Raw genomic sequence first — 21,885 nt, forward strand, 5'->3', positions numbered from 1 at the left:
AGGTATGTGCAAGTTGGTCAGAGCGTATTGGTGTGCACCAGGTTTCTCTTCACAAGCTGAAAAGAGGGCAATGTCCTGCTTGACGTGCTTAAGGAAAAACGTTGGAAAAACAATACCAACCGAGCCATCCCACATCCCTCCGACAGACGGACCTTATCAGGTAATACAAATTGATTTCATCCAATTACCACCCTGCAGGAATCTCAAGTATGTATTAGTTTGCACAGATGTGTTTTCTAATTGGGTAGAGGCATATCCAGCTGCCACTAATACTGCTGTTTTTACAGCTAAAAAGATTGTTCAGGAATTTGTATGCAGATGTGGTATCCTTAGAATCACAGAAAGTGATAGGGGTACTCATTTCACTGGTGATGTTTTCTAGAACATTTGTAAGTTAGTAGACTTCACACTCCCTATCGACCGCAAGCCAGCGCGTAGGTGGAGAGAGTGAACGGTACTATTAAGAACAAACTAAGTAAAGTTATGGCTGAAACTGGATTAGGATGGCCAAAAGCTTTACCGCTAGTCCTCCATAGGATCAGGACTACTCCTAGACCTCCTCTTAATTTGTCCCCTTTTGAAATACTGTTTGGGAGACAACCTAATTTGATTGTAAGTTCACAGGAGGATTTGAAGAGTAACAACGAGGTTACTGTGAAGTATCTTATAACAATGAGTAAACAGTTGAAACAGCAACAACAGAAATTTAAATTATCACCTGATATGCCTGAAACAAAGTGGTATACTTACTAAGGTACGGGTTTTTAGAAGTGGTTTTGTTGCCCATAGCAACCAATCAGATTCTACTTAACATTTATCTAGCACCTTCTAGAAGGTAATAGCTAGAATCTGATTGGTTGCTATGGGCAACAAAACCACTTCTAAAAACCCGCACCTTAGTAAATATACCCCAAACTGTCATGATGTTGAAGCTGGAGAATATGTTATGAACCGAAATTTCTTACATTCAGGATGTTTGACAGATCGGTGGGAAGTACCGTATCAAGTGTTGCTGACAAGTACGACATCGTTGAAAGTGGCAGAGAGAGATACCTGGGTCCATTCCACTCACTGCAGAAAGGTCAATCACCCGGTGGAGATACAAGGCGGAGTCAAGACAGATAACGTGGACCTGTCGATTGCGAGCCTGTTCCGGGAGAGTTAGATTGCAGTGGAACACCTGAGCTAGGGAAATTTGCAGACCACTATTCCAGCAATGGAGTGGTGGGCTGAGGTTGTGTTTGTGTTTCCTTCCAGGGTTCTCATCATATTCATTTGTTTCGGGATTTTCTGTTTCTGTGACGGAGAGGGAGGTTGATGGTGATATCGATGGAGTGGGATCAGGAGAAGGAGCGATAAAACCATTAGGGCGGTATTTGCCAAAACCCAGTACAGTAATTAAGAGATCTGTCATTCTAGAAACTCAGTGCGAAGGCCTATTGTTTGAGGAATACTGTATTTGTGCAAACTGTGGATCCCTAATTGATGAAAAATGCATCCAACGTCCAGAAGTGGTCTGTATTTGGGCAAGCATCCTTTAGAGGATTACCATTCCTTAGTGGGTAAGGTCTTAAACCAGAGTGTTGGGTTTGCACACATGTGCCTCAGGGACAACATAATGTAGGTTTAGTACCATTCCCGTTAACCGTCTCTGAGGTTCTTGGATTACATATGGGGAAAACTCTGTACAGGATATTCATTAAGTCCAAACCTCCAAATTTTAAGCTTCACCTGTACCAAGTAGATAGAACTCTCTTAAGTTTAAACTTCACCAATTCCAAAAAAACCAGGAAGTTGGGAGGTGACCGGGAACAATCAATGACCTTCTCACTCAGAGTTGATAATGGACCACTAGATAATAAACTTGTACATGACATTACTAACAGTGTGAGATATTTCCGGTATAGGTATACTCCTAGTTCCATTAAGGAGATGGATGGCAGAGTACCAGTAGGGTACTGTGCAGATATTATACAATCAGAGACGTGTATTAGCCAAATGGGAGAACTTGGGATATGATACTTTGTCAGAGAAATGTGTTTAACGGTAATGATGCATTCTATTCCCTATGTACTCCCAGACAATGTGTATTATATATATGTGGAAGGAAAGCATACAAGTGGCTCACTCAGAGTTCCGATGGTTTATGTTATCTGGGAAGGGTACTCCCAGAGGTTATGACCCTTACACATGGTGAAATGCTTGGTATTCATAAAAACACACCATCACCATATCTTCACACACAGTATGAACACATAGACAAAAGAAACATGCTACCTGGTTATGTACATATAGCCACACAGTTGATTAGCGAAACAACTGGCTTCCAAATTTTGGTAGCACTAGATCCCACCAGGATCGCTCGGGGTACTTTAAAGTTTAGATACATCCAAGACCTTGCTAAATTAATAGATAATATCACCGAGATGTATGATGACACGTTCAGGTACAAAGGTAAAGAGCTACAGGCCTATAAGAAAGAACTTGTGCAACATAGTCTAGTGTTAAATTATTTAACAGCTGTTACTGGCGGATACTGTGCGACTCTGGCCACCCAAATTGGTGTCAAGTGTTGCACTTACATCACAAATAATCTAGTGATCCCAAAGAGGTGATAGACCGGAAGATGTACGAGATTCTGCAGCTGAAATGGGAATTTCGAAAGAACCATAATGCCTCATTAACTGAGGTAGAGGAAAAGGTAGAAGAGTGGTTGAACCCTGTGAAATGGTTCTCCGGTCTAGGAAAGTGTGTTCAAGAAATGGTTGCTAGTATAGGTAAGCTCCTGATCCTTATATTGGTTGTCATCTTAGTAATTGGCTTGTGTGACAGATGTGTTCCTGCTGTGATGAAGTGTGGAAAATGTAATGCTAAGGTAAACCGGGATACCTTGGGAGTATAGGGTATAGGTATAGGTGTGACGTCAGTCATCGGACACCATAGAGTTAAGCTTTCAGCCTCCCAGGATGCACTAGGGTCCCCCTCCTATACCCCGCCCCCGAGCCAAGGCACCTCAGTTAGTTACCAAGCCATAGGCCGGAGGAGGAGAAGGAAGAGAGAGAAAGAAGATCACACTCTCACCAGAGGGAGACGGAAAACCGGTGACCAGACCAAAACCCATCTGCAGCACAGGTGCGACAGGGCGGGAGTCCTGTGGAACCCTATGGACTTCGTAGAAATAGAGATAACAAAGGTAAGTTCTTACCATATCTCATATTTTCTACTTCAGGGTCCATAGGGTATCCACAGGATACCTTGGGGATGTCCCAAAGCAGTATCCTTTAAGGGTGGGGACGCTCCTGTGCTGAAAGGAGAATCCGCCGCCCGAAGGAAGCATCCTGAGAGGCGAAGGTGTCAAACCTGTAATACCTCACGAAGGTATGGACAGAGGACCACGTAGCAGCCTTGCAGATCTGGACTGCAGAGGCACCACGTCGAGCTGCCCACGAAGGACCCACAGACCTAGTGGAATGAGCCTTCAAAGAAGGAGGAACCGGTAGACCTTCATGAAGATAAGCTTCAGAAATAGTCATACGGATCCAGGCTGCCAAAGTTTGCTTTGAAGAAGGCCAACCCTTTTTACGGAAGCCATAGAGGACAAACAAGGCGTCCGACTTCCTAAACGAAGAAGTGCGGTCAACATAAGTCCTTAAGGCCCGCACAACATCCAAAGTGGCCTCACCCACTGAAAGACCAGGTGAGTTAAAGGCCGGAACAACTATTTCCTCGTTAACATGAAACTGGGAAACAACTTTGGGAAGAAATTCAGGCCGAGTGCGGAGCACTGCCCTGTTCCCATGAAAAATCAAGAAAGGGGGTCTACAAGAGAGAGCCCCTAAATCAGAAACACGTCTGGCCGAAGCTATGGCCAGAAGGAAAACAGTCTTAGCTGTTAGCCATTTAAGATCCACTGAGCCCAGTGGTTCAAACGGCGGACCCTGGAGAACCCTCAGGACCACAGCCAAATCCCAAGGCGCCACAGGTGGAACAAAGGGCGGCTGAATGCGGAGAACACCTTGCATAAAGGTGCGCACATCCGGGATTGTAGCAATCCTATGGTGAAACCAGACAGACAGGGCCGAAACCTGTACCTTCAAAGAAGCAAGGCGAAGCCCATGATCTAGTCCCGCTTGTAGGAAGGCAAGTATCCTAGACAGACGAAACTCCCGTGGTGCATAACCTCTCGGTCGACACCATTGGAAGAACGTATGCCACACGCGATGGTATATCCTCGCGGACGACGGTTTCCGAGCTCACAACATGGTACGCACCACAGAGCTGGAAAACCTCCTGGATCTCAACATGGCTGTCTCAACAGCCACGCCGTCAAGGACAGCCGAGCCAGGTCCGGGTGAAGACAAGGACCCTGCGACAGAAGGTCCGGTCGTAGCGGCAACCTCAGAGGACTGTTCACGGACAGACCCTGAAGGTCTGGGAACCAGTGCCGTCTGGGCCACGCGGGAGCTATCAACAGGAGCGTCCCTCCTTCCTGTTTGAATTTCCGGATTACCCGTGGAAGAAGGGAAACCGGAGGAAACAGGTATGCGAACCGGAACGTCCACCGGACAGAGCATCCACCAGACACGCCTCTTCGTCTCTTGTGCGAGACCCGTACACCGGCAACTTGTTGTTGTGCCGGGACGCCATGAGGTCGATCTCTGGAAGACCCCACCTATCCACCAGCAGTTGAAAAACGTCCGGGTGCAGGGACCATTCCCCCGGATGAACGTCCTGGCGACTTAGAAAGTCCGCCTCCCAATTTAGCACTCCCGGGATGAAGACCGCTGTTATGGCCGGAAGATTGCGCTCCGCCCATACCAGGATCCGAGACACCTCTACGAGAGCCGCCCGACTTCGGGTTCCTCCTTGCCTGTTTATGTAGGCCACGGTGGTAGCGTTGTCCGACTGGACCTGCACCGGGTGACCCAGGAGAACCCGATGTTCCTGCTGGAGAGCATTGAAGACCGCACGGAGTTCCAAGATATTTATTGGAAGCTCCGCTTCTGTCGCGTCCATCTGCCCTGGAACAAGTGTGGACCCGAAACTGCTCCCCAGCCCCTGGCGAAGACTGGCGTCCGTTGTCAACAGGACCCAATTTGGTACCCAGAACGGACGTCCCTTGCTGAGATGGGTCGTCTGCAATGTGGCACTACGGACAAGACGTGTCACATGAGAATCCACCTGTGGAGGGAATTCCCACTTAGCAAAATAATTATCCGCGAACGGATAAGCCACTGCCAGGCGCCTCTGCGGCTGGTATCGTTTGCCAGGCTGTTTCCACGCCTCCTCTAAATGGTCCATTAACTGACCCGAAAGAGGAAAGACTGTGGCGTCACCCTTCACATCCTTAAAAAAGGCATACTTGGATTTAGCAGCTGGGGGAACTTCGTCCTCAATCACCAAGGCTGTGCGGACTGCCCGAATAAGTCCAGGAATATATATACCTTGGACCTAGCGTCAGCGTCCTTAGTATGGAGAGGTTCCTGATCGTAAGGATCCAGAATCTCCCCATCATCAGACATCCCTTCGTCATCCTCATAAGGAGCCGACAGAGACGCCACCGGCCGTTTATGTGGCCGCATCACAGTCTCCCCCTGCAACACATCCGACAAGTGCTGTACAGAACTCGTCATGGAGTTAACCCACGCCGGCTCCTGAGAAACCGGGAGAGGGGAAATAGGGAGACTGCGGGGTACCACCAATTGTCTTGGGAAACCCTGCATGGGCGACGACACCACTGACTGCTGGGACAAACCCATCTGTGTAAATGCGGGCTGCGGAGCTAACTGGCCCACTAAGGTTGTAAGCGCCTGAGCGAAACAAGCCCAGGGCGGCTCCTGTACTGGTACTGTAACCGTAATAGGCTGCGCCATTGACAAACACTGCCGGCAGAGGCCCTCCGCGCTACCCTCCCCCTCCGCTAAGGGTACTTTATACGTAGTACACTGTAGCCGGAGAGGAAAATCACTTTCAGACATGATGGTACTAAGTATGTGACCCCTCTCACCAATTGTATTTTAAAGAGGTGAGAGACCACCCTGCAGCACCGCACCGCAAGGGCTTAGCAGAAAGAACAGGGACAGTAATAAAGCTGACAGTCAGAATAGAAGATACAGGCAGCAGCGCTAGCACAGTCACATACAATGCAAAGAAAATCAATTCCTGCACTAACCAGCGCTGATCACTCAACTACGCAGACACAGGGTCTGGTAGGACACAGCGCTGCATACACAGACCAGACCACAGTGGAGGAGAGGTATGCGGGGGGACCCAGACCAAGATGCTTCCTTCCAGGCTTCCAGCAGCGTTCACCATGCGTTCAGGAAGATGGCCGCCGAGGAGCAGAGGGGAGGCTGGCCTGGGGGAGGAGCGCTGCCACAGGGCCAGTCAGCACAGTGCAGAGAGGGCTGTGTGCAGCGGGGGAGGCGCCGGCTGTGAGACAGGGAAGGTGCGCTCCCCCTGGCATGCATTTAACCCCTGGGACGCCGCAGCGCTACCGCTCTGCTGCGGTCCGCTGTCCCAGGGGGGTAGTGGAAGCGCAGGTTCTTACCTGGCTCCACGCTGCAGCCAGTCCCCAGGGAGCCCCCTGCCTGGGGACTCTGGACCATGTAACAGCGGGGACCCACCGCGGGACCCCGCTGCTTACCTTGCTGTCCCCCTTGAATCCGGCCATGGTCCGGAACATCTGGGGTCACCGCTAGCTGTGACCCCAGATGCTCACCAGCATCCCCGGATCGGTACCGGCGTTCTGGTACCGGCGGGGGTGTAGGGAAGACAGCATGGACGTCAGGACTGACTGTCCATGCTGTACATCCAGATGTGCAGCCACAGCTGCATGCAGGAAAGCTTCAGGGGCTCTTCTTAGCCCCCACTCCAACAGGTGCACCCGACTCCGGCCGGGCACCAAACTAAACTGAGGTGCCTTGGCTCAGGGGCGGGGTATAGGAGGGGGACCCTAGTGCATCCTGGGAGGCTGAAAGCTTAACTCTATGGTGCCCGATGACTGACGTCACACCTATACCCCCAAGGTAGCCTGTGGATACCCTGGACCCTGAAGTAGAAAAGAACTTTTGTGCTTTGGAACCACAATATAAGTCTGGAAAGCAATTATTTCTGTTTGGCGATTATTGGGTAATCATAGAGTCTTCAGGTCGTATATTAGTTTCATTTCTGTCTGGGCAAGGCAAATCTCTATATCTTTCTTGCACCAATGACTCTCTACTAATTTAATACCAATAATGCTTTTGATAAAAGAGATGGAATTGTTATGTTGTGCTTTAAAATGGACAGATAGGGAATGTTTCTCAAAACCTTTTTTAATATTCCTTAAAGGTTCAGTCCATCTATCCTTTAATGCCCTAGAGGTACGTCCAATATATTGTAAACCACACATACATTCGATAAAGTAGATACAGTTCTTGCTGTTACATGTAATAAAATCTGTAATTTTGTGGCTAGTCCCTGAACTGGAGGATTTATATGCTTCAATCTTAGAGACCTGTTTTGTAAAGCTCCTACAGACGATACATGTCCCGCACCGGTGGAAACCTGTAGTCCTAGTCCTCCCTGTGCTTTATGGGGGGATGCCGCTTTTTACTATCTTATTCTTCAAATTAGGGTCTCTTCTGTATATGAATTTTGGTCTCATAGGGATAATGGGTTTGAGGACCGGGTCTTTGGCTAATAAATTCCAATGCCTTTTAATAACTTTTTCAACTTCTTTGTGTTTGCCAATAAAAAACGTAATAAAAGGGAGCATAAAATCATTAGAAGTGTTCTCTAAAAATGGTTTAGGTTTTAAAAGGTCCTCTCTTTTATAAGTGGTCATTTCTTTAATCGGGGCATCTATCTCTGTTTCTCTATATCCATTAGAGATAAACCTGTTTTTATAAATTTTGACCTGTTCCTCAAATACTCCTATGTCTGAACAATTCCATACGAATGCGTCGGATTTGACCCTTCGGGATACTTCTTAACCAAACAGGATGGTGATTGCTGGTAATATCAATATAGGCATTGCAGTCTATAGGTATACAATAATGTTTGTAGGTGATTATTTTCTATGTAAAACGTGAGATCTAGGAAATTAACCTCATTCTTACTTGAGCTATAGGTTAATTGTATATTAAAGGGGTTGTCCTCTAATGACCCTTTAAAGTCTTCAAGCATCTTATCATCACCTTTCCATATAAACCCAATGTCATCTATATCGATCTATACCAGTGTATAATGTTATTACGGAACTTGTTATTGTACCAAAAAAAAATATTTTTTCTAAGATGAACTTGATTCCTTCTAATAGTAAATTAATTCTATCTTCATGGAGGTCACTTTGATTTAAAAAGAATTCAACCACCTCTATACCTTGGGAATGTTCAATGATGGTATACAGGCTACTTATATCCGCAGTGACTAGAATAAAATCATCTTCCCATTTAAGATACGCTGTTTTATCAGTAGTGTCTTTAATGTACTAATCTATTTTAAGAACCTCTGGTTGTAGGTGAGGGTCTAAAAAGTGTAACAAATTTGCTTTTAGAGAATTGGTACCCGCTACAATCGGGCGTCCAGGGGGATTTTGTGAATCTTTTTGAATCTTAGGGAGGATGTAAAAAACCGGTATGGAAGGGGATGAGTTAATCATATATTCAACCTCATTTTCCGAAAGGGTTCCTAAATTCTTCTATATTTCGACAGTAACGTAACAAAGTTTATTTCAATCTTTTCGCTAGGATTACATTTGAGGGGGGCATAAGTGCCTCTATCATTCAACTTCCTCATAATTTCCATATCGTAATTTTTAGTATCCATAATCACGATACCCCCACCCTTGTTGGCCCGGTTTAATCGTAATATCTTGATTATCTCCCAAATTTTATAAAGCCATTTTTTTTTTTATACGTCAAGTTATTTTTCTGATACCTGTTGATCGACAGCTCGCCCCTTTTTGTAGGTGGGCTGGGGGGGTGGTTTCGAAAACGGAGGCATTCCTTAAGGAACGCCTACCGTTTTGTGGGCGGCCACACTGACATCATCAGTGATGTCAGTGGGGAGCTTCCTGCTCCATCAGAGCAGAATGCTCCCTGGGGCTTGCGAGTGCCCAGACCCAACCTTAGGGTCTGGTCGCAAGCCCCGATGGTGATCACCATCGCGACCATCAGCTTAGCTTGCGACCAGGAAAAATGAAGCGCCCACCCTCATTCAGAGAGAGCGATCGCTTCTTGCGACCGCCTCTGAATGAGGTCCACTGTCCCACCATCCCACCCACGGGCCCCAGTTTCTCGCAGTGGGGTCGGAAGCTCTCACCTGCTTTGCAGAGCAGTTGGTAAATGGATGCTTGCATCCCATCAAATACAAGGAGGAGGTTCTTGCCTTACACAAACATTGTTTCAAAAGCTGGATTCACTATTACCACGTGACAGTGGTCTCTATTGACACAAAGCAATGTCACACATCAACCCAGCACAATACATCATTGCATACCTGGTTATGATTTCTTGTTTACTCCATAATGAGAAAGGAAAACTAAGGTCACTGGATTAGGCATAGATAATAAGGGGCTGATGTGGACTTTTAATGCATTAGTGTTTATGTTCACCGACATAAAATCTGCTAATGAAAAATAACATCTAAGTTTTTTATGCATTTACTAAGTTGGAAACATAACAGTTTGGCGCCTGCGGTAGACGCATCAGGTTTACGTCAGGCATACGCCACATAATTAACCAAGTTCTTCATCATTTGTTTAGCTTGCAAAATCCGCATCAGCTATAATACGATTTCAATAAATCTTTAGATCCCCCATCTCATGTACAGAAAAAGAAATAGCTAAAACAAGCACACAAAAACATAATATATGTATAAAAAAGTAGAAATAACCTATCAACTTCAGAGATTATGGCACCTGAAACGATAGAGATTTTTCAAGCGAATATGCGTCTCTGTGCTGTGTGAATCTGAATAACCCTAATTATGGTAATCAAACCTCTCTATACTTCTTCTACAGTATTCTGCCCCTTGCCCCAAATCCCGCCTCTCCAAGTGACCAATCCACATAAATCAGCGCAGAGCAATTCTTTTGTATTTTACGCTAAGCTTACTGGCATAAAATCCGATCAGCATCAACATGTTTATAGATCTTCTGGTAAAAAATAAACAAGTTACTTTTGGAGAAAAAAAATTAAATAAAAAAAAAAGAAATGAACATTTTTTTTATTTTTATAAAATTTCTCCAGGCAAATTTTATTCCTAGAAAAATGTCGGTAGCTTCTTACATTGATGAGAGAGATTCTTGGCAAGGATGTTAGAAGATAAAGGAAATTAACACACTTGTGCTCGGTCATATTTAGTGACTCATTCTCCTCTCAGGCAGGTAGCGCTGAATTTTAATGCAAACAGACACGAGGAGGATCTGATTTCTATCACAAAACCTGATGCAAGGCTACAAATTTTTTTATGCCAGGGAGAACAATTGAGGTCTGATCAGAAATGTTTGTTGTTTAGAAACAGATGGCTAACTGTATTTTATCCCATTACAGTGCAGCGCTGACTGGCTATATGTCTCTGTGGATACAGCCAAGCATCAGGTCAGCTTTCTGACAGGACCATCTGCCTACGGAGGGAACTATAAGTGGGTGGGTTATATTTAGAGCCTGGTCCAATGAAGAGCTAAGGGCCTTGGTGACTTTCCAGTGCAGCTCACCAGCAGACTGTCTGACACATGTTAATGCTGTCCCTGTACAGGGAGACTATAATAGTGGGATATTGGGGAGCACAGAGGTAAGGAGGATTATCATACAGTATACACACCAGCAAGACAAGGTGACAATTACAGGAATTGGTTGGATACTTCTATACATGGATTTGTCTTTCTTGTCATCTGAAAGGAAGACTGAACTGAACTAGCATCTCTTAAGAAAGGTAAGTCCAATATTTATTATTTTGTATTGTACCAGTTATCAGACCATGATCGGAAAAATGTTACGTAATTGACTAAGGTTCTTGTTATACTCTAAGGCAAACTTAGGCAACCTGTGTCTCATCAGCTGCTGTAGAACTACAAGTCCCAGCATGCTGAAGCCCCTGAGTTTGCTTAATGCTTCAGCATATGTAAAATCTTAGGTAAAGTCTGCTCTCTGACTCCAAGGCTGGCAGGGCCTACTTGTGATTTGTTGATTTACCAGAGTTTCCTTAACCCTGTACATGTGCAGTGTGTTCTATTTAGATTGCAAGCTTTGAGGAACAGGCGAGTTTCTTGCAGGTCTTTGCACCTCATTAACCTTGCTTATGCATTGCTTCCATGATGTATTGTGTTTTAAAAGGTATTTACTGTAGCTTAATATTGGAGAAGTCTCTGCCGTTATTATAAAATGCACAACAACAACATAACAGAGCAATAATGAAAAGTGAGTGACAAAACTAAACAAGAAAATGTACCACATGAAATGTTATATGTTCTGCAGAGCCTGAACTGTGAAAGGTGAGATCAGCTGCACAGACGCAAGATACATTGATTTATTCTTCCTACATCTAGGTTACACAAAACACTATGTACAGCGTGGAAGATGGGTGACATATGTTCCCCAAAAATGATTTACATTTAGAAGAAGCATGGTCCAATAATTCACACCACAAGTAAGGGCATGTGCACTGCAGTAGATCTATGAAGGGATGAATTCTCAGGTTACATTTTATACAGTACATTAGCACCTGGATGGTGAATAAACCTTTTGCAGCGTTTTGTAAGATCTAAGGTCACTGATAAAAATAGGCACCTGGTTTTACGGTGCAGGTCACAAGGGGCACCAGCTACGTTCTCCGCTGCCACAGAGAAATGCCTGCGTGGCATAATTCCTAGTCAGAATTCAATTTACAATTCTGCAACTTGCATCTTTATCTCTATGGCACCAACATATTCATTGGCACTGTGAACAATCTTTACACGTCACCTTGATTAACACATTGGGTGACATTGAGGTGGGGAATGAATCATGAAACAAAAGGTGTTGGTTTTGCACAAATATTAATTGTGTCAAGTACTGAGTTGCTAGTTATGGCGTCAGAATGGGTCTGGCAGCTGATTGGTGGAGGAAGTGCATTCTGGAGTACAGGTGCAGCACAGGAGAAGTGGTAATAAGGCATGAGCCATAGGATGATAGGCTTAGGCCGTAAACAGAGCAAAGAAAACAGTAGGAAGGGGCACAGGTGCCATAGAAGAGACTGCATGTTAGGATGTCCTGCACTGTGCGCTGACATTCAACACAATGTTAGTGCCTGGAGGTGTAACCGTCCTGATAGCCCTATGCGGACGTCTCCAAGAATTTAACTCCCCCATTCCCATTCCTTTGCACAGTTAACCGTCAAAAAAAAAAAAAATCATGCAAAAGTTAAAATGTAATTTTGGGAGGACATTACCAAGTTACATAAAAAAAATAGGACCACAACTGGTTTCTCTAGAGTCCCACCTCTGCAGCATTGGGAGGTAAGCATCTTCCCAGTGGATCCTGGTGGGATCTGTGTACAGGACCATAATGATGGGTGCGCGCCCAGGGCAGCAGAGTTGTGCCCAGACAGCACCAGTCTCTAGCTTTTAGGGCATCAGTCCCTAGCTTTTAGGCCCGTTCCCTGGAGAGCTGCACGGCTCATCCTTATGGCCCCTACACACTAACACGATATTGCTAATGATTTGGCAGATTCCGACGCATCGGAAGGACAAACAGTCAATATCATGCAGTGTGTATGCACTACACCGTGTAGTGCGCGCTCCTGTGGGGTCGTCAGCCGTATCGCCTGATCTTTTGTACATGCAGGAAGATAAGGCGATGCAGCTGAACGATCCCATGCAGCGCCTGCATATCGGGTGGTCCAGCATCAGATTGCCCAGTGTGTACGTCTCGCCCGATATATCGGCCCGTTGGTGCTGGGTTCGTGGGTCGCATCGCTGGGTACACAATTGTTTAGTGTGTACCCAGCTTTAGGGTGGGCTTGGTGCTCAGGGTCTCATTCAGACCCGCTCGCGAGCGCAGGACGCTCGCAAGCCGGTCGATGGTACCCAAATGCGCATGCGCACAACAGAGGGTGCTCCGTCGTGCGCATGCGCGAGACCTGGCGAGCGACGGGGGAAGCAGTCGCTCGGGGTCTCGCACCAAAGGGGGCGTGCTGTCGATGGTGAGTGACAGCATGCCCCCTTTGGTGGGCGTACCGGGGCGTGGCTGCCCAGATGGAGGCGTTTCCCATGGGAACGCCTACCGTCTGGGTCCAGCCCCACTGACATCACTAGTGATATCAGTGGGAGTGATTTTGGCTCTGATAGAGTCAAAATCACTCCAGGGCTTGCGGGCAGCGAGACCCTACCGCAGGGTCTCGTCGCAAGCCTGATGGTCGCGATGGTCTTGACCATCGCGACCATCATCATGGACACTCGCATAAGCTGTGGGTGGTAACCCACAGCTATGCGAGCGTCCAAGAGGCCGCTCCAAGTTTAGGTAGGAGGGCCCTGATTCAGAGCGAGCGCTCTGGTCAGAGCGTCCGGCTCTGAATCAGGCCCTCAGTTTCCTGCTCCTGGTGCTTATGCCTGGATGTACAATCAAAATGTTTGATCTGTGCAATTTGGATTGCTGTAAAACCTTTTCTCTGCGGCTTTCAGAAATATACATAGAACAAATTGCAAGAGACCCCACCGTACTGGTCACCATGAATGTAAAGCTTGGCTGCAGACTCCAGCTGTCTGACTGCCATATGATAATTATCCTCTGCCTCTCAGAAGCCAGTAAGAGGATTCTGACTGTGCATCAAACTGGAAAGCAAGATGGGTGAGCGCACTACAATATGGGGAAACAGTCATACTTTGAAGATGTTCCCAAATCTTCTAACAATGCGCTAAAAATGCTATGTCTCTAAGTCAGCCACGTATATATGTGAGGAATTCTAGAAATAATATCAAAAGCACAATGTTACATATGCCCGAGTCACAGATTACTGCAGCATTATGTGAAATATTACATGATACTTTGGTATGTCTATCACCCTGAATAAGAAACCACTGCCTAGTAGACGAGTGGATTCCATGCAATACATTTAAATATAACAGAAATTTGATCCATTTAATGTAGTTCTTAAATAACTTTATACGTGGTCTATAAACTATGTAAGAGGTACTGTATGCAAGCATGTCCGGTAGGAGATCAGGTCAATATACTGACAGACGGGATGCTGGCGCTTAGAATTGCCGGCTCTGGAATCCTGACACCTGTCAGAATGCCGGCACCCCGACGGTAAGTACTGGGGTTAGGGGGAGGGTAAAGGTTAGGCACTAGGGGGATGGTTAGGCACTAGGGGGAAGGGCTATGGTTAGGCACTAGGGGCGGGCAATTAGGTTTAGGCACCGGGGAGGGAGGGTTATGGGAGAGTTAGGATACTGACCGACAAGTGTCGGCATCCTAGCCCTATCGGTATGCTGGCGTCGGGATTCTGAGTGTCGGCTTCCCACACCCAACCCGTCTGGGAGAATCGTCGTATTGCATCACAAACAGATGCGTAGTGACGTATATAACAAAACTTTGTTTTCTAACACAATGTGCACTGTTTCCATACTGTCACTTTTCTGCCACACAACTAGACATGACCAGATGCAACTTCCACTCTCACTGCAGTTTTGTAGCTCCAGCAAAGTTACAACTTGCATCCTTTAGATCTATGGAAGACAATGAAAGGAACGTTTTGTAGTATCATACAGTATTTTATTTACGTCAGATATGCTGCCCCAACAAAGTTGACTTGACAGACACTAAAGGAATGGTAGGATTTCTTTCATAAACCCACCACTACCAATAGTAAAAGCTGAATGTAAAATTATACCTGGAAATGAAAGGGATTCTAAGGGCTTCAAAATGGTAACAAGAGCTGATGAAAGCTAATCACATTTATGTGCACAAATAATTCAGTGGGACAGTTCAGCAAATACACTTGTCATCATAATCCTGTTCTTATGCATTGCAAACATATTCTGCATAACTTCTCAATAATGTCTTACCAAGATATTGCTCATTTATACAGCTCAATAACTGAAAAGGTCCAAGGAGGTCATTTCTGAAATGCAACACATTTGCGGCACAGTGCGTTTTGGAACCGCTGTGCACCTTGATTTGCGTATGTGCTTCTAAATTTCCGCCAAGGGACATCAGTTTACAGAGCAGGATGGCAGGGTCTGAGATGGCATAGAAGTTTGCATTAGCAGAGGGAATAAGTTGGGTAGAATTAATTTCTAGTAAAGTACAGAGTTAGGGCCATAATTAGAGGCGAAAAGCTTTTTTCGTTTTTGTTTTTTTTTTTGCCGAAATTTTGCCTAAAAACTTTTCGCCTAATTCAATTCCAGGACGATATCGCCTAAGCGGAAACTCGTTGCATTGAATTCGCCAAAAAAGATTCTCCAATCAATAGTAGGTGAAAAGAACTGCAAAATATTTATTTTGGGGTGCAAACGTGGGCAAATGACTCAGAACCCTTGGGACACCCGCCCAAAAGACAAATTAGCAAAAAAAAACAACAACAAAAAAACCTAAGAACACCCCAAAAAAGACATGTCATTTTTGGGGTGATAATTTAAAAAAGTGGGGGGACAAGCATAAAAACTAGCGAAATAGGCTTCTTGGGGGGGCTGCAAGGATGGGTCAGGTGTTTTTGGGATTGCAGGTGCATGCAGCAGGTGGATTTTCCACATTTTTAAAAAGTTCACTTTAGAGACATAAAAATATGCTAGCACCCATTTTCAAGTACCCCAAATTTGACTGAACTACTGTACTTATTTTCACCCCAAAATATTGCTTAATGCTATATTTCACCACTTTTACAAAGACGCTAATAGCAAGCAATTTACACAACTTAAGTACGCAAAATAGCTTTATTAGGACTATTCGTACACATCTATATTGATTTCCTATGTTAGTGCATCTTTTCTGGGGTACAGACTGATTTCCCCAATTCTTACAGTACTTTTTGCCTGTTCCGCATTCGCCTATTTCGTTTTTCGCCTGTTTTGCAATTGAATTAGGCGAAAAGCGGGGACGCGCATGGAATGATTTCGCCTCCAGGCGAATTAGGTGAAAAGGCGGACAGGCGAACATTTTCTGACTTTTCACCTCTAATTGAATACCCTTCATATCGCCTAGTTTTGCAGAACAGTGTACCAAATAAGAGTTACTTTTGTGAAGTATTAGGTATTAAAATGATACAGAAGGGTGAAGTGGGTGCATTTTTGGGGGGCAATTCTTGCTGTGCAGTCAGGCTCACACACAGCCATTTGCACTCAGCACAATAACTTGAATCTTGCCCTGGGCTCAGAGCTTGAGGTAATCAGGTCTCACCATACTTTTAATGGGACCAGTTCTGCACCCTATTTTTGCATGTCGGAGAAGAAGCACTTTTCCAGATGGCCTACAGGTAATATAAATAAGAGTTTTACACACCAAACACTGCCACATTTCATAAATACACCTCTATAAATAAGTCCCTATATTCCCCCACTTGCATGAGTCATTTAAGCCATAAATGAAGCTAAAACTTGGGAGGGAATTTTTTTTTATTATTATTTAGAACAATATACACACTATCGCAGTTTATTTATGGTTAAAATACAACATTTAAATGTATCCGCTAAAATTGAATAGAATTACTGTAAGTATAATAGAGAATAGGTGGTGAGAGGTGATTTATAAAAGCGTGCACTTTACCCCAGCTTTGCTTCCCTACCAACGCCCACAGAGGGTAGAAGAAAAGAAAATAGTTATTATACTGTATCTTACACACATGGATAAAGAGCTTACAGTAGTCCCAAATAATACACCTTGTCCCTATGTGCTGTAACACACAGAAAGAGCATTATGCATTGTGGACAGTTATTGTTGCCGTCCAATGACCTTAAACACGAGTGTTTCCTTGGACTCCTGGCATTAGCTCGCAGTGTCCCTGTATGTCAGGAAACTTGGCCGGCTGTGTACAGGTCACTAAATAAAGCTAAAGGAAAATTGAGGGCAGCACTTTCCCCTAGCTGCCTTTCTAAGAACAGTACATTGCAGGAACTGTCTGTCAGACACAGCCGGCCTGGATATAGCTGGCCACAGGCAGTCACATATCCCAACATCATTCACATACCCCAACATCATTCACATATTGCAACATCATTCACATATCCCAACATCATTCACATATCCCAACATTATTCACATACCCCAACATTATTCACATACCCCAACATTATTCACATACCCCAACATTATTCACATATCCCAACATCATTCACATATCCCAACATCATTCACATACCCCAACATTATTCACATATCGCAACATTATTCACATACCCCAACATCATTCACATACCCCAACATCATTCACATATGCCAACATCATTCACATACCCCAACATCATTCACATATCCCAACATCATTCACATACCCCAACATCATTCACATATCGCAACATCATTCACATACCCCAACATTATTCACATATAGCAAAATTATGCACAAATCCCAACATTATTCACATATACCAACATTATTCACATATCCCAATATTATTCACATATTGCAACATTATTGATCAGAGTTGTGCAAACATAAAGATAATATTTTCTGTTTGGGAGTGAATGTTTAGCTCTCGAGAAGCAATAGTAGTGTAAACATCTACACATCAACGAAAAAAGTTAATAAACTCAAATCAAATAATGTGAATTTGTACTTGCTTCTGCTTTGCAGAATATACACAACAAGCCTATAACATTTGTCAAAGCCAGCAATGCAGGAATAACCAGACCACAATGTCCCTTACAGCTATCTAACATGGACCTGGCCACTGGACATGATCATAATACAACTCTACTGCACTATACCTGACTACTGGACATGATTATACTACAACCCTACTGCACTACACCTGACTACTGGACATGATTACAGTACAACCCTACTGCACTACACCGGACATGATTACAGTACAACCCTACTGCACTACACCTGACTACTGGACATGATTATAGTACAACCCTACTGCACTACACCTGACTACTGGAAATTATTATAGTACAACCCTACTGCACTACACCTGACTACTGGACATGATTATAGTACAACTCTACTGCACTACACCTGACTACTGGACATGATTATAGTACAACCCTACTGCACTACACCTGACTACTGGACATGATTATAGTACAACCCTACTACACTACACCTGACTACTGGACATGATTATAGTACAACCCTACTGCACTACACCTGACTACTGGACATGTTTATAGTACAACCCTACTGCACTACACCTGACTACTGGACATGATTATAGTACAACTCTACTGCACTACACCTGACTACTGGACATGATTATAGTACACTACTGTTACACTCTATACCATACTTGCAGACTCTTAATATCTCCTCTCCAGTTGAAGCCCAGAGAGGAGATGCAGATGACTACGCTGGGGGTAGGGCCGGGCTCTTGTCATGTCACTATGTCCTATAGAATTGCATCAAATTGGCCCTGTCCCCTTCCCTACGGAGCCGAGATTCCCGGTATTAATCTCCCCATCCTGCCCACTGCACTAAAAAGTGGGCAGGATGTGGGAGATCCACCCACTCTCCCGGGGATCTGGGGGACTACTCAAAAAATTGGGAATATCCTTGTCCTTCCAAGAGAGAAGGCAAATATGCTCTATACAGACATAGGGCCTGAGATAGACTTGTACACAAACCCGATGGTTCGTATAGAAATCCGATGGTGGGTGGACTGCACATGCGCTGGGGTTGCAGTGCTCAGCTCATATGCTGCAATGCCACTGCGACCCAGGCTGATTGACAGGCTGCGGCTGCTTGAGGCTGGTGAATGGGCGGCGGTGGGGTCCTTTCTCCAAAAGTGAGGTGCTTCACCTCCATTTTCTGTGACTGCTAAGGCCAGGATGTGCGTCTTACAACGCAGATTTAATGGCCCATCGCACATTCGGAGTAAGCTTATGGTGACCCGATGCTGCAGCACTTGGATCTGCGATGCTAACAGAAGGATAATTTTTCTTCATACACCCTCCTGCGGCATTTCTTAGCATCGCTGCTGCTTCCAACTCTGAATCAGGCCCTTTCGATGCTACACCCCCAACATGGCCAAAATAAATGACCAAAATAAAAATTCTATTGTATTTTAAATGTGCAACTTTCTTAAATCATAAATCGCACAGCGCGGAATACAAATATTTACATACTATAGAAGATAAATTACGCAAATCTCGGAAGCACAGTACTGTCCCTGCAAATCTGAGGATAGTAACATACTGTCAGAGATGGGACTTTAGCGATCCTTCCAATGATTTTAATATTAGACGTGAGTTTATACCTTAATTATTATTATTTATTTATAAGGCGCCACAAGTACTCTGCAGCGCCTTACAAAGTACATAAACAAGTAGGTTGACAGGTAACTTACAGTACAATACAATGCAGGACAAGGACATGGATAATATACATTGCTACATTAGCGACCATAACACCCTGATAAGCAACAGAGCATAAGCAACCAAAGTGTTAGGTGCCCTAGTGGAGAGTAAGAAGTAGATGAAAGTAAAGTAAGGAGAAGCACAAGAGGGTAGAGGGCCCTGCTCATAAGAGCTTACATCCTAAAGGGGAGGGGCAGGCAGACAGGTGTGTCACAGATTGGGCAGACAGTGAGGAAGGAGCATGTAGCAGCAAGTTAAGATGAGAGCTGGAAGGCTTTCATGAAGTAGTGAGTCTTGAGAGCCCGTTTGAAGGATTGTAGAGAGGTGGAGAGTCTGATGGGAAGAGGGAGAGAGTTCCAATGGTGGGGAGCAGCCTGCCTGGGACACTGACAAAATGCTTTCTGTGCCTGGATGGAAGTGACGATCATGCTTCAGCTATATGTTTAGCATCTGTGATGTGATCTCCACCTGGTGAAGCATGTTTCTGAGTTCTAACTAGAGCAATGGTCAAAAAGTCAACCTGATGCAACCGCTCTCACACAAGCAACGCGGGTCTGGAATTCCTGGTACAGAGGTGCTGAGAGGAGCCTCAGTGCTCATAACATGATATACCACAACCAGCGGAGGTATGCCCACGCCAATTTCCTTCTTGAGTATTTATATCATAGGTGCAAATATAGAGCAAAAGCTGAGAATGACAAAAACCTTCATAACAATTAACTTATTATTACCATCTTTCATGTATACATTGCCAGCACAGTACTCAGAACTGTACATTAAGCTTATTAGGATACAAACAAATTACACAATAATATGAAACAGAAGGTAAAGATGCCCAAATGAGCTTACAATGTAAGAGGTGGGGGGAACATAAGGCAGCAGCATTACAGTTGCAGCTGTTGGTGAAGATAAATGTTCGTGGATTCAGTCAGTGCACTAATTCTTAGGTCCCTGCATTTGATGAATATTGGTTATTTGCTAATTCCTGGCTCTGTACAGTTGCAATTACATACTGCGCACGTTACAGGCTCCAGACAGCGCAGACCATGTATATATCCAGCATTCTGTCTGTTCGTTAAAGAAAGTTAATCTTTTTACAAAATAAAAATGATTTGGAGAAACGTCATTCTGCTTTGTATCTCAGCTTGTGTGGCCTGCAGTCTCCCAGGTACAGTAACATTCTTCCCAGTAAGCCACTTTCTCAATGTGTGGTACATGCACTTTTAAAACATGAAAGGCTTTAAACCTATTTAGAATGTGCTGTATTCGAGGCTGCATTGTTATAAATTGCTACCTGAACCTATAAGTAACCCTGTCACATAAACAGCCTGGAGGCAGCCATTTTGTAGTTTGAACACATATTCAGCCTTTTAGTTTACTATGAGCTAATGATTGAAAAAACGGTTTATGAATATTGGTTCAGCTGACAAAATGGCTGCCTGTACTGTGTGTACGTAATCGAATGCACATCCACCATTTGTTTTGTGGTCGCTGTAGGTCAGTGTTACAGACTGCTGTAAATGCATACCAGAGAACACTGCATCTGTCTGACCTCTTCACTGTAGAGGGCTCGCAAGCGGGTCGATGGGCTCTGCGCACGCGCAGCGGCCGCACTGCGCATGCACAAGCCCCGGAGAGAGAGAGAAATTCTCTTGCTCCAGGGTTCACTACAAAAGGGACGGCTGTCGATGGTGATCGACAGCTCGCCCCGTTTTGTAGGCGTGGCAGGGGGGTGGCTTCACAAACGGAGGTGTTCCCAAATTAATGCCTGACGTTTGTGGGTGGCCCCACTGACATCACAAACGGAGGTGTTCCCAAACGAATGCCTGCCGTTTGTGGGTGGCCCCACTGACATCACCAGTGATGTCAGTGGGAGAGCTTCCGGCTCTATTAGAGCCGGAGGCTCTCAGGGGCTTGCGGCAGACGAGACCCTGCCACAAGGGTCTCGTCGCAAGCCCCAATGGTCTTGACCATCACAACCATCAACCTGGCCGCTCGCTAAAGCTGTGGGTGGTCACCCACAGCTTAGCGAGCGGCCAGGAGGCCGGCTCTTTTTAGTGATGCGGCCGCCCTCATTCAGAGCGAGCGCTCGCATTTTGCGAGCGCCTTTGAATGAGGTTCAGAGCGCTCTCATTTATTCTTTTTATATTGTATTTTGCTTGGTCCATAGAAGCTGCCATTTCCTTCTTTTGGGTGCTAAATTCAGTATAACTGTTACAGGATCTGTGTAACGATTTCTATTCCCAATGGAACAATGAGACAGAGGGCCTGATTCAGACCCACTCGCAAGTGGCTGTCCGCTCGCAAGTGGGTCGATGTTGTGCACTGCGCATGCGCACGACGGCGGTAGCTCCGTCGTGCGCATGCGCCAGACGCGAGGAGCGAAGGACTTTCCTTCGCTCGT

General features: G+C 45.1%; 2 protein-coding genes across 2 annotated transcripts in view; one reads left to right on the forward strand and one right to left on the reverse strand.

Moving 5' to 3' along the window:
• Nucleotides 1-21,885, reverse strand: part of CMSS1 (cms1 ribosomal small subunit homolog) — a 394,493-nt gene that overhangs the window by 61,012 nt on the left and 311,596 nt on the right. The window lies entirely within an intron of this gene.
• Nucleotides 10,841-21,885, forward strand: part of FILIP1L (filamin A interacting protein 1 like) — a 309,722-nt gene continuing 298,677 nt past the window's right edge. The window contains exon 1 of the mRNA XM_088481062.1: nt 10,841-10,920. The gene's annotated coding sequence lies outside the window, so the exon portion shown is untranslated. The remainder of the gene's footprint in view (nt 10,921-21,885) is intronic.

This window comes from Taudactylus pleione, unplaced genomic scaffold, assembly GCF_031769625.1.
Source record: "Taudactylus pleione unplaced genomic scaffold, aTauple2 ptg000262l, whole genome shotgun sequence".
In the NCBI taxonomy this organism is placed as follows: Eukaryota; Metazoa; Chordata; class Amphibia; order Anura; family Myobatrachidae; genus Taudactylus; species Taudactylus pleione.